A 12308-nucleotide genomic window follows, 5' to 3' on the forward strand; every position below is an offset into this window, starting at 1 on the left:
TTTTTTTTTAAATTTCTCCCCCCCCCCCCCCCCACAACTTTTTTAAATATATTGATGAACAGTAATTAGTTATGAACGAGAGCTGCATGCCCATCCAAACAATAAAGTCTCATTTTGGAAATTTGTTGAAAGTTGAGTGTTCATGTGAAATTAGGTTAAAAAGTTAAGGGCAAAGTTAAAACTATCAGAGAAGTTGTTAAAGATTCAACCAAATTGATAAATTTAATAGTGTCATAAATCATCAATGGTTTTTTTTTATTTTAAGAACAGAATTAATTAAATATTATGGTTATTTGTTTATTGTCTTGAATTACCTCTTGATATGTCTACAGTGAAGAATTCAACAAACCAAAAAAGATATTCTACCATCAACACACAATAAATGCATATATTTGTTATATCGTCAATTCAAATCCAAATTAATTATTTCTTGAATTTTTAACAACTTCTCTGACAGTCTTGACTCGATGCTTAGCTTTTTATTCTAATTTTACATAAACACTCAACCTAAAAAAAAAAAATCCAAAATTGAAATTTTTTTGTTCGGATGGGCATATAACTTTCATTCGCGGCTCGTTATTGTTCACCAATATATGAGAGAGAGAAAGAGTGAGAGAGAGAGAATTTTAAGATGGAAAAGAAGAATCTTTCCCCAAAAATTAAATCAATAAAAAAATTAAGAAGATCAATTTGATATTTTCTATTTATTTTAAAAATCGAAGTGGAAAATAAAGGGATTGTGTTTACATTTATAAGATTAAGCATTTACCAATTTTAAGTTAGTACATCTTATCAAATTTATATTTAAAATCAAAGATTTAAAAAAGAACAAGAAGAAGATTTTAGATCCCACTATATATTTCTCCTTTTAAGAAAAAAAGTAAAAGAGAAGCCAAATAAAGAAAGAAAGATCCACCATACCTATTGCGCTCTTGGAGGACTTGTTGTGATGGTGGTGGTGGTGGTGGTGGCGGTGGAAGTGGTGCCGGCACATTAAAATTAAGTGGCTCCGGAAAGAGCATACCATTAATCCTCCAACATCTATAGAAGTAGTCTTTCCCAGTATTAATTGCATCTACAAGGTGAAAATCGACATAAGTTAGAGATCTTACAAAACTATAAAATCCAACTTAAGGTTGAATGTAGCCGGATCGTAGAACAAAGATCTAGACTTCTTCCATTATTTGCGTTGTGCGCCAATGTTTCTTGTGCACACAAAGTATTCAAGATCTACACTTCTTCCATTATTTGCGTTGTGCGCCACTGTTTCTTGTGCGCACAAAGTATTCAAAATCTACACTTCTTCCATTATTTGCATTGTGCGCCAGTGTTTCTTGTGCGCACAAAGTATTCAAGATCTACACTTCTTCCATTATTTGCGTTGTGCGCCAGTGTTTCTTGTGCGCACAAAATATTCAAGATCTACACTTCTTCCATTATTTGCGTTGTGCGCCAGTGTTTCTTGTGCGCACAAAGTATCATGTGGAATATGTATCTACTAGAGAGACTGAATAAATAGAGACTACAGACAAGGGCAAGCGCGAACAAATAACTGATTAGGTAATTATGTTTGTGTATGTGTATGTAAATATATAAAGCGTGAACTTAATGCAGACAATTTTCTCTAGCAATTTCTACACTGGCTTATATAAGATATTTTTATAACAAATAGTGAAGATGATGCCACGTCAATAGATTATATCGACATGGCTTCATCTTCACCGTTTGTTATTGAACACTAAATGTAGGCAAATGAGAAAAATATATTTTTATAGATACATGAATTTATGTCTAGAATGCAATTACTAATTTAGAAAAAATTTAAACTCAAAATAAATGTCAACAAGAACAAGAGATAAGTACAATTTTAATAGGGGATACAACGATATTTATGACATCAATTCAGATCTGAGCGACAGGCAAAGGTCAACAACGCGTCGTTGCCTAGATTTTAAAAAAATTAAAAAAAAAACTTTTATGTTTATTAAATTTCTTAAAAAAGAAAAATTGATTTTAATTGTTTGCTAACTTAACAGTAATTAAAACAAAGTATGAAAAATTTAATTTTTAAATGTTTATATGTTTGTTTAAATTTATACATTATTTACAGTAATCATATGAAATTTGAAAAATAAATTTCAAGTATATTATTTTATGTATTGTTATTTTAACTTTTTTCAATTTAATTATAATTTAAAAAATGATATCTTCTTTTGGTATTTGATTTTTTTAAAAAATATATTTAAGAAAGAATATTTATTTTTGAAGTGGGATGAAAATGCAAAAACAAAAATCACTAAAAAAGTAGGATTAAACCAAGTAATTAAATATCGGTTCTTTTTAACATATTTTCTTTAAAAAATATGATAAAGTGTATTCATTATTTATTCATTTTTTTCAAAAAATATTTAATGTTTGGTTAAGCATATATATATTTGTCAATTTCTTTTAAGAAGCATATATGAGTTGTCGATTATATTATATTTATTGTGTATCTACTATATATATTAATTTATACTTTACTTTTAATGTAAATTCTTTACTTATTAAAAAAATAATTAAAAATAATTTGGTGATGATTTAACGTATAAAATACTAAAATTTATTAAAAATAATATAAATTGTTCAAGGCATGAGGACTATTTTTATCCAATTAAAAAAAATCTTTACATTTATTATTTTAAAGAGATAAATATTAATAACGAATAATTCAAGGGGCAAATTATATTTTACCCAAAAATAAATGGAATAGTAAAAGTGTCTTGAAAACACAAAACCGCCGTCTGTGGGAATCGAACCCACGACCACGTGGTTAAAAGCCACGCGCTCTACCGGCTGAGCTAAGACGGCATCTGTGAAATCATTTAGATGTCTTTTCAGGTAAACTCTTCGCCTTTCCAGTGAGTCCATAGGACCTCCCTCCTTTGGAAAGGTTACTTTTTCCAGTGTCCATAATATGATTTAGAAGTAGTAAGAGCATATTGAGGTCCATAAAAAAATTTGTGCTCATGAATTAATTTAAAATAAAATATACTTTGCAGCATTAATTATCTTAAGTTCAAATATAAAGTTTATTAAATGGGTTCGATTGGTTGGCTTTTGAAATCTATACTATTTATTATGGAAAAATTCGTACAATAATTATCAATTACAGAAAAATAATTATTTGGAACGTATGTTTTCCAAGGATATAATTTTATTTGGAGCAGGTTTTTATTTTTCGAAATAGCTTTTGTAACGGAGGAACATTTGTAACTTGTATATGTGTTACGGCAAATTTAATATTTCTTATTCAAACATTTTCTTTGAATTTGAATTTTTAAATTTGAAGTATTTAAATAAATTAAAATACAAGTAAATATTGGTATGTCCAATGAATACTTGAATAGGGCCTTATAATGAATATGGAAAATATTTTATTATAAGATAAATTGAAAAAATCACAAAAGATCGTCCACCCAATCTTAAAAAATCACAAAAGATCACAAAAATCACAACACCTGTTTACAGTGTTGAATAGAAAGTCTTAAAACCCACCCAGGAATAGAAAGTCAAGATTAGGTTGAATAGTTTTTCCCAAAGGATGAAAGGTTGACTCCAATTTCAATGTCTCCTTCACTTACAAGTCAAGATTACAAATTAATTCTTATCTATATCATTCTTTTCAACACATATAGATAATAGAAGATAAGGGACATAATTATGTTGACAAAAAGGGTTCCTAATTTTCACTACTTTTCTTGTTAAAACGGAAAAATGTAATTTACCCTATGCGATATGATGAATGATAAAAAAATAAAAAAGCAAATTACTTTCCGTGTTTTAGTAAATGAAGCAAAGTACCTCTCTATTTAACCCGTTGAAAATGGATAATTTTCTTTATTTTTTAAAATATAATTGATAATTTACTAATTGCATTCAACCCCGTCTTAAATGACTGACCAGCTCTCTCAAAATCTTGTCTTTCCAAGAATTATATTTATATATATGGGAATTCTTTTTTCAATTGTTGTTGTAAGAGAATATAATATGTAATGGTCATGAAAACCCTATCTGGATCAGTCAAATGAATTATAAGGAAAGTAAGTACAAATGCACCAAACCCACACTTTTACGTTGGAACACGACACTACTCTCTCTATATATATGTGTGTATATACTTTTGTCTTTACCTTCTTCACCCTATAATATATCATTATTATTTCCGAAAGGAAGTGCGGAATGCAGCGTTTAAGTTTGACAACTCTTCTTCTACTCTTACTTCTTCTCTACAATGGTAAGAATCCCTCAAGTTTCATTCATGTTCAATAATCGTGTTTTCAGACCCTATTTCTTGATAAAATTTTGAGATGTTGTTTCAGTTGGTGTAGAGGTTAAGGCTCAGAAGTGCACAGAGGAAATCCCTTCACCTGGGACACAGTTATGCGACAAAGAGGGTTGCAGCGCTGAGTGTAAGAGAAGACACGGAAATTTGACCAGTGGACGTTGTTTGTTCGTCGATACTTGTGTTTGCACCTATGCTTGTCGTGGATATTAATCCTATTCTACTGCATTGGAATCAAATAAAATCGAGATTTTCATTTAGATCAAAGTTTTTCTCTATTCAATGGTGTTTGAAGTTATTTTTTCGGGACGTTTACGTCCACGTCTCCTGAAATTTGGTCTAATCGTGCAAATATCTTTATTTTTTAATATATTATATGTACGGCCCAAGAAATTATAATTGTAATTTACATTAATATCTCTTTAGAAGGAAAAAGAAAACTGACGTAAACGCCTTTTAAGAAATATTACATCAATACCCGCTCAACGGGTGTATTTGTAATTTTGAAAAATATAAGGAATGTTTGTGTAAGTTAATAACCTAAAGGGGTGTTGATGTATTTTTTTTTAAAAAATGATAGTAGATGCGCCTATATAAGGAAAATGGCATTTTTGTTCTATAAATTAGGTTTATTTCGCTTTTGGTCCTGTTCGTTACAAGATTAGCATTTTTCATCCCGTAACTTAAGAAATTTAGCACTTTTAGTCCTAGTCTACTTTTTTGGTAGTTTTTTAACGATGATAGCCACGTGCTAATTAATTATTTTTGGTTGGTAAGAAAATTGACTTATTAATTGGGTTCAAGAATAGAAATATTTCATTTTACATATGAATATCTATCATAAATATTAGAGGAAGGGGGTCGACAACATAAATTTAATTTGATCAAATTTTAATTTTTTTTAGAATTTTGAGTTTTAAAATCGTCTAAAAAATGTCTTATTAGTCTATTGTAAGAATTTAAGTTTATCAATATTTCTTACTAATCGTGGTCCACAATTTCCTTAGCATAGACCACTTAATTTGTTGTCATTTATTAAAAGCTTTAATTGGTTATAAATTCGAAGTTTATTTCACATTAATCATGTACAAATTGCTTTCGAAAAATAAAAAATTACCATAATTATATTGGCCTACTTTTATAATTTATGGCAAGAAAATATAAATGTTTTTAATTGCATTTCATATTGCATTTTTCAAAATCTAAATCATGTTCCAATTTTTCAAGAAAAAAAAATAAAAATCATAGCCATATTGGCCTACCCTTTTTATAACTCATGCAACAAAAATTATTTAATTTTCTGAAATTCAAATTAAATTGCATTTTTAGAAACAAATAGGGTAATCTATGTGGACGACATTTGGAATTAGACCTAAGTACGCCTACTTTTGATAACATTACAGATACACACCCGGAAGGGGTATTAGTGCAATATTTTCATGGAGCGTTTGTGTAAAGTTTCCCATTGAATAGGGGGTTGATTCATAATTTCAACTATAACTTTAAGTGTATTTGTCAATGGGCGGGCATTACCCATACCAGGACCCAGATTCAAAATCAATTATTTTTATATTAAATGCAGAGACGAATCCATACCCATTGAAATAAGTATTTTGAGTATGAGTAGGATTTAGACCTAAAATACCCGAACATATGTATATTGAATGGGTAAAATACAATAGTCTAAAAATTCATAAATACCCTTTAATTTAAAATCATTGAATTTGTAATTTTTTGATAAATTAGTCGACTAGATTTACTTGTCATCAAAAGTTCTTAAATTTTCTAAATAGTTTATTATTTTTTTATGTATTGATATTTTGAAAACAAAAATTGCCAAAATTTTTCATCATTACTTTTCTAGTGACAACTTTAAATTAAATCATAATAAACTTAATTTGAATGCACAGTGATAAGTCAAGCTGAATTAATATGTGGGACTAATAAAATTTATTTGAATTTAAATTTAAAAAAGTCATGAAATGAAAAGCTACATCCTCGGAGATTGGAGCACTAAAGAAGAGCCCGGAAATAACAGAGTCAAGATTATTACATATATTTTAACAATATTCAGTTTGTATATTAAAAATTCAAATAGCTTTTCGATATTGAAAATCAACTTTGGTCAACCTTATTAAAGTTGCCATCAAAAATGAAAAGCTACATCCGTGGAAATTGGAGTATTATAGGAGAGCCCGGAGATAGACTTCTTTGCCCTCTCACGGATAGCCGTTCCCAAATAAACGAGGGGCAAGACAGTAAAGACTCGTCACTTATCTTATTTGAATCACTAATATAAATGGAGGTTTTCATTCTTACCTAGAGGCTAAGTGAAAAATTGGAAACTAGATCCATTGAATTTGTAATAGAGAAACTTTATATTACAAGGATCGTTTATTACGTATGGGTGATTGTACCCTAAATTTCTATTTTATATAAAGTTGTTTTTAATTTACTTTAGTTGATTATTACATAATTCATTTTTTGTGCAATATCAATATTGTTTCGTCCGTGGGAACGTTACAATCCCAATATTGAGAATGTAAGCCCGATCTAAAGTTAGAGATCTCGGAATGAACGAGGAACTAGGACAAGAGGAATATAACTGTAAAGGAAGAGAGCTCCTACCTTTGAAGAATGTGAATCTAAATCCACCCGAAGAGTAGAGACGAGAATAAGAGGAGGTGGGGGCAGGAGAGGATAGCTTGCCACCTCTAGCACCTCAGCTTCCCCTAATCCAGTTGACACCAAACTCAACACGACTATTCAGATAGCAATTTTTCACTTTATGGCAAATCGTTTGAGGGAACTTCTCCACTCTGTTCTCCTCATTGAGGCCGAGGTACACCCTCTACCCCCGAGGATAACGAGTTGAGGGAGGATGGTCCTCAAGACATGTTACCAGAAAAAAACGAGAGAAGTAGTTAAACTTTCCTACCGACTAACCCCCCTCGAGGAAGAAGGGGAGTAGGGTAGAGAAGAAATAGAGATGGCGCTGGGGGGAAGGCGTTGCCAATAGCCAAAGGGAGAACAATTCTCACCTCCGGAACACCTCCTTTCTATAGAGTGCTATACACGACCCCTGATCATTAGCTATCACGCCAGCTAGAAGAAGCCCCTTCTCAGTGCAGATTCTATGGGAAGCCCTGCCACATGAAACGCGAATATTGAACTTGGAGGAGTACGATGCCACAAGGATCTAGAGGACCACTTATATAAGTTCCTAGCAAAAGCAAACTTGCTCGACACGAGTGATATTGGGTATTTCAAAATTTTCTTTACTAGATTGGCGGGAAAAAAACATGATATGGTTAAACACCTGCAAACTCATACTTAGAAAATTTTGAACAGCTGTCTTAGCATTTTTTACATCAGTTTTCTATCAATAAAATATCAAAGATAGCATCATACCTCTTTACCATAGTACAACATGAGTGATTAGGTAAGGAGTTTTAACTCCTCCTTAACTTGCTCCAACCACTCTCTAATGGGCTTGGACTTCAAATATGTATCGGGCTCAATTTAATCAAATTAAATCAAGCCCAATCAAAGTCCATTGGACAATAATTAATTAAATTAATTTTAACCTAACTAAGTCTAAAAAATTATTTAATCCAATTAAATAAATCTAAGCCAAAACTCTAATTAATTAATCCAATTAATTTAAAGGTGTTCAGCCGAAAATTAATTAATCTAATTAATTTAAAGGTGTTAAGTCTAAAATTAATTAATCCAATTAATTAATTCTTGAGTCATCCATCAAATGAATTATTAAATAAATGATCCAATTGTTTATATATATTTTCTTTGAATTAATGTAATCCAATTAAGTTAATTCGTTTCTACTCGAATTAATTTTGAATTAATTCCACCATTTCCATAGTGATTTGTATGTTACTCTTTAGGTTCACCCTCAACTAGACTTGAGCATTATATTCAATCCAAATAATTAATTAAATCTAATGTAATTAATTATTTTCAATTAACCATTAATCGAAAAAGCCCGTCACCATGGGAAGCCGTCTAGCAACGGTCCATGACACTAGAGACTAGATGAATGCTGGTGTGAAAAGTTAATGTACCTAAAAATAAAAGGGTCTAATTCAATTTACATATCCATATGATATTTTAAATAAGCAAATTATTTTTCTATAAAAGAAATAACAGCAATTTACCTCCCCTGTATTTTTTAATATGAAACAATTTACCTCATTATGGATTGATGGGCTTGACTTGGGCTTTGCGACCTGTTTTAGTCCAAGTGCTCATTACTTATTTGTAAAATCACTAGAAAATTGCTTGTAATTTTTTCGAATATGAATTATTCATACACAATGCACAATGCAGGTATATCTTATTAGAATAAATAAATACATGAGTTCCACTTGTGTTCACTTTTATTGTGAAAGGCATCATATCCTTAATTCATAGTTTTCATAATAGATAAGAAAAAATTAAAAATAAATAAAGTTTAGTAAAATATTTAAGAGTCAAATAATTCCTCTGAAAAACTGCCTAGTTTTTTAGTATAAACAATGTTTTCATTAAAACCATGTTTTAATAAAAAGCTAAGTTTTTCATCACACTATAATTTATTTCTTTTATCTGTGTTATGAAAATGAATTAATCTCTTAATTCTTCATTAACTTAAGAGTGAGATTAGTTTAAGAAGCATTTGTATTAATCACTTTTAAAAATTGTGAATCCAAACGTTATAATCACTTTTCCAAAATCAATTAGTTTGTATTGATTCATGTAAAAGCACAACATCAAAATAATTCATGTAAAAGAAAAAAAAAAAGTCATTTATTTTGCTCTCAAATAATCATTTTAAACTGTTAATAGAGAAGTGAAGTGTTTCATGGAAGTGATAAACATCTACTCCAGCTCTGGTAACACAAGTGGGGTGGTGGCGCAGTTGGCTAGCGCGTAGGTCTCATAGCTTTGCCTGAGTTATCCTGAGGTCGAGAGTTCGAGCCTCTCTCACCCCATCTTTTTCCTTTCTAAACTTTATTCTGTCTCCCTCCTCCAATGTTTAAATATATTATTTTATTATTTATGTTTCTTTTAATGTTTCATATATATGAGCTAGGCAAAACGTCCCATATTCATATATTCCTCTCAAGCTGATGTAGGCAAAGCATCCTACCCAAGTCCTTTGTCTAGAAAATTAATGATGTAGGCAAGTGTTTCATATTGGTTACAGATGAGGGACTAGAGTAGCTCATAAGCTCCAAGTCTCATTCTCTAGCGAGACGTTTCGTTTTTCAGGACAAACCTGTGAGGTTTACACAAAATCAAAATGGACGATACCTCACGCGACGGGAGATCGATTGAATTGCAAGCCGCATCAACACTCTAATTGCACAAAGTATCAATTAGAAGCATCCACAACGAGCTGTCAAAGCTGTTACTTGTACACTACCTGCTTATATGAACAATGCTAGACAAATTTTAGAGGTAAAGAAGGATTTTGTTTTAAAAGAAATTATTGATTAGTCTTACTTAGGAGTGGTAGTTGGATCCAAACTCGGCAGAACCAGCCTCGAAGCCACCCTTGGTGGGGCAGGTTTGGATTTAAAAAATTGAAGGCGGGGTGTGTCCTAAAAATTAGGACCCATCGAGGTCCGAGGTGAGTCTTGGGTTTTTAGGGACCCGCTCCAAACCCACTCTGGTATAATATATATATATATATATATAATTATATTTTTACTTTTTTTCACTTATAAGTCTATCTTCTTTTCCCCAAATCAGAATGTTGTAAAGTTTAAACATTAACAATATATTATATCATTTTATTTGTTTGTTGTTAGGTACTTATTCAATAGTTGATGAATGAAAAAATTATCCAACAACACTTGAGATGAGGAAGATGAAGAAGTTGTTACTTATGTATAATTGTTGTGAATTATTTTGGTTATTTTGTTAAGAATAATTTTATTTGTACTTAAAAATTTATTATTCGGACTTGAATATTTGAAAAACAATTTTATTTATAAGTGATATGTCGATTCTTTCTTTTATATATATGTGAAGGAGCTAAAACATTTAATGGTTGAATATAGTACCTAAAATTATAACTTCTGCTATAACGATGGTGTGATAGCACATGTGAAGGAGCTGCGATCTCATCACATATCCAATCACATTATTAGAGGCTACCATCTGTTGAGAGAGATGGTAAGAAGAGGTGATCTGCACATGGATCGTGTGACATTGACAGAAAATATAGTGGATCCACTGTCCAAGTCGGTTTGACAGATTGCTGATACTCAGTATCTTGGGAAGATGGGCCTAATAGAAGTGGGTGATTGACTTTAGGTCAAGTGGGAGATTGCTAGAATAGATAATCAAAAGCCAATTAGACAGTTAGTTTTGTAATCTGTTCTGAATGATTTTGTTCCAGCTATAATATTAAATTATGAATAAGAGTTATATTCTATGACACTGGTTTGTTGTGTTAACATCTTATGTAAATTGATTTACTATTTTATATCATAACAAAGCCCATAGATCAAATTAACAATCAAGGTAGTGGGCTGTAAATTGAATGACAACTATAAAACCAATTACTGGAAGTTGGATCTGAAACATTCTAAGTTGAAAATCTCGAAACTGAATATCGATTGTTGTATATGCTTTCCGGCCTTTTTGATGCATACTTCATTGATGTTACCTAAAATAATGTATTTTGTATACATTGGAACGAAACGTCCTATAAATCAGGTGGAGTAAGTTTTTCTAACTCTGAACGAACATTAAAATTATGAAAATTATTACAGTGATAAATGAAAATTTTCTATCACTAAATGTGTATAATTAGAGACGATATTACAATATTGTCTCTATACGTTTATTACAACTAATACTTTCTTTCGTTGATAATGTGCAAGTACGATAAGGACAACCACAAGGAAAAAGAAAGCTATCCCTCTCAGATCTTAGCACAAACTATTTTCTTTGTGCAGTATAATATAATTTGTGGATCAGAAATACTATTTATTAAGAGAGAAATTACTAGAGTAACTATCTTGATTGACAAAATTTATATGAATAAAAATATGTTTGAACTTGTTTACTTTTCACGAGAGAACCATTTGTCTTATTAGTTGGTTTTATCAACAATTTTTTATGAATGTACGTATAAAGTCAATATATTTAATCGATTTCGCTCCATTTTCGTTTTATTTGTTATTATATTTCATTAAATCAAATAAATACAATAAAGATTTAGAGTATGGACACATCAAATGTATTTTGAAAGACACTATTAAGAAATTTGGAGATAAAGAGGAGAGAAAACAAATGGAAGGACGGCAAAAGGAAAAGTAGAAAATTTGGGGTGAGAGAGGCTCGAACTCTCGACCTCAGGATAACTCAGGCAAAGCTATGAGACCTACGCGCTAGCCAACTGCGCCACCACCCCATGTTTCAATTATTCCTTAATAGAAATATATGGATTAGCTTAAAAGAAGAAAATAATTGGTAAAAATAATTTAAAATCTTTGTTGTATTTATTTCATTTCATGAAATATAATTAAAAATAAAATAAATAAAAGATTGAAATCAGTCAAATGAACTGACTTTACATGCGCATCTATCAAAATGGGTTCATAAAAGCCGAATAATAAGAAAAATAGTTCCCTCGTAAAAAAATAAATACTTCGAAGCGTATTTTATCAATCAAAACAGTTATTCTAAGTAATTTTTCTTTTAATAAATAGTATAAATAATGGGTAAATAGCAATTTACCCCATGTGACATTGAAAATGAGTACATTACCTAAAAAAAATATAGCAATTTACCTCCCTATACTTTTTAATATGAAGCAATTTACCTCCATATATATGGAGGTAAATTGCTTCATTTTAAAAATCATAGGAGAATAAATTATTGTATTTTTAAAAATATCTGGAGATAAATCGTTATTTATTTTTTCATAAGAAGATAATTTGCTCATTTACGATATCACAAAGGGGTTGCT

General features: G+C 30.4%; 1 long non-coding RNA gene and 1 other non-coding gene across 2 annotated transcripts; one reads left to right on the plus strand and one right to left on the minus strand.

Moving 5' to 3' along the window:
• TRNAK-UUU lies at nt 2778-2850 on the minus strand. The gene has a single exon. It is a non-coding gene; the product is annotated as a tRNA-Lys (tRNA).
• LOC110013072 lies at nt 4141-4584 on the plus strand. The gene is made up of 2 exons (XR_002288238.1): nt 4141-4276; nt 4362-4584. It is a non-coding gene; the product is annotated as an uncharacterized LOC110013072 (long non-coding RNA).

This window comes from Sesamum indicum, linkage group LG13 (genome assembly GCF_000512975.1).
Source record: "Sesamum indicum cultivar Zhongzhi No. 13 linkage group LG13, S_indicum_v1.0, whole genome shotgun sequence".
Lineage (NCBI taxonomy): Eukaryota > Viridiplantae > Streptophyta > Magnoliopsida > Lamiales > Pedaliaceae > Sesamum > Sesamum indicum.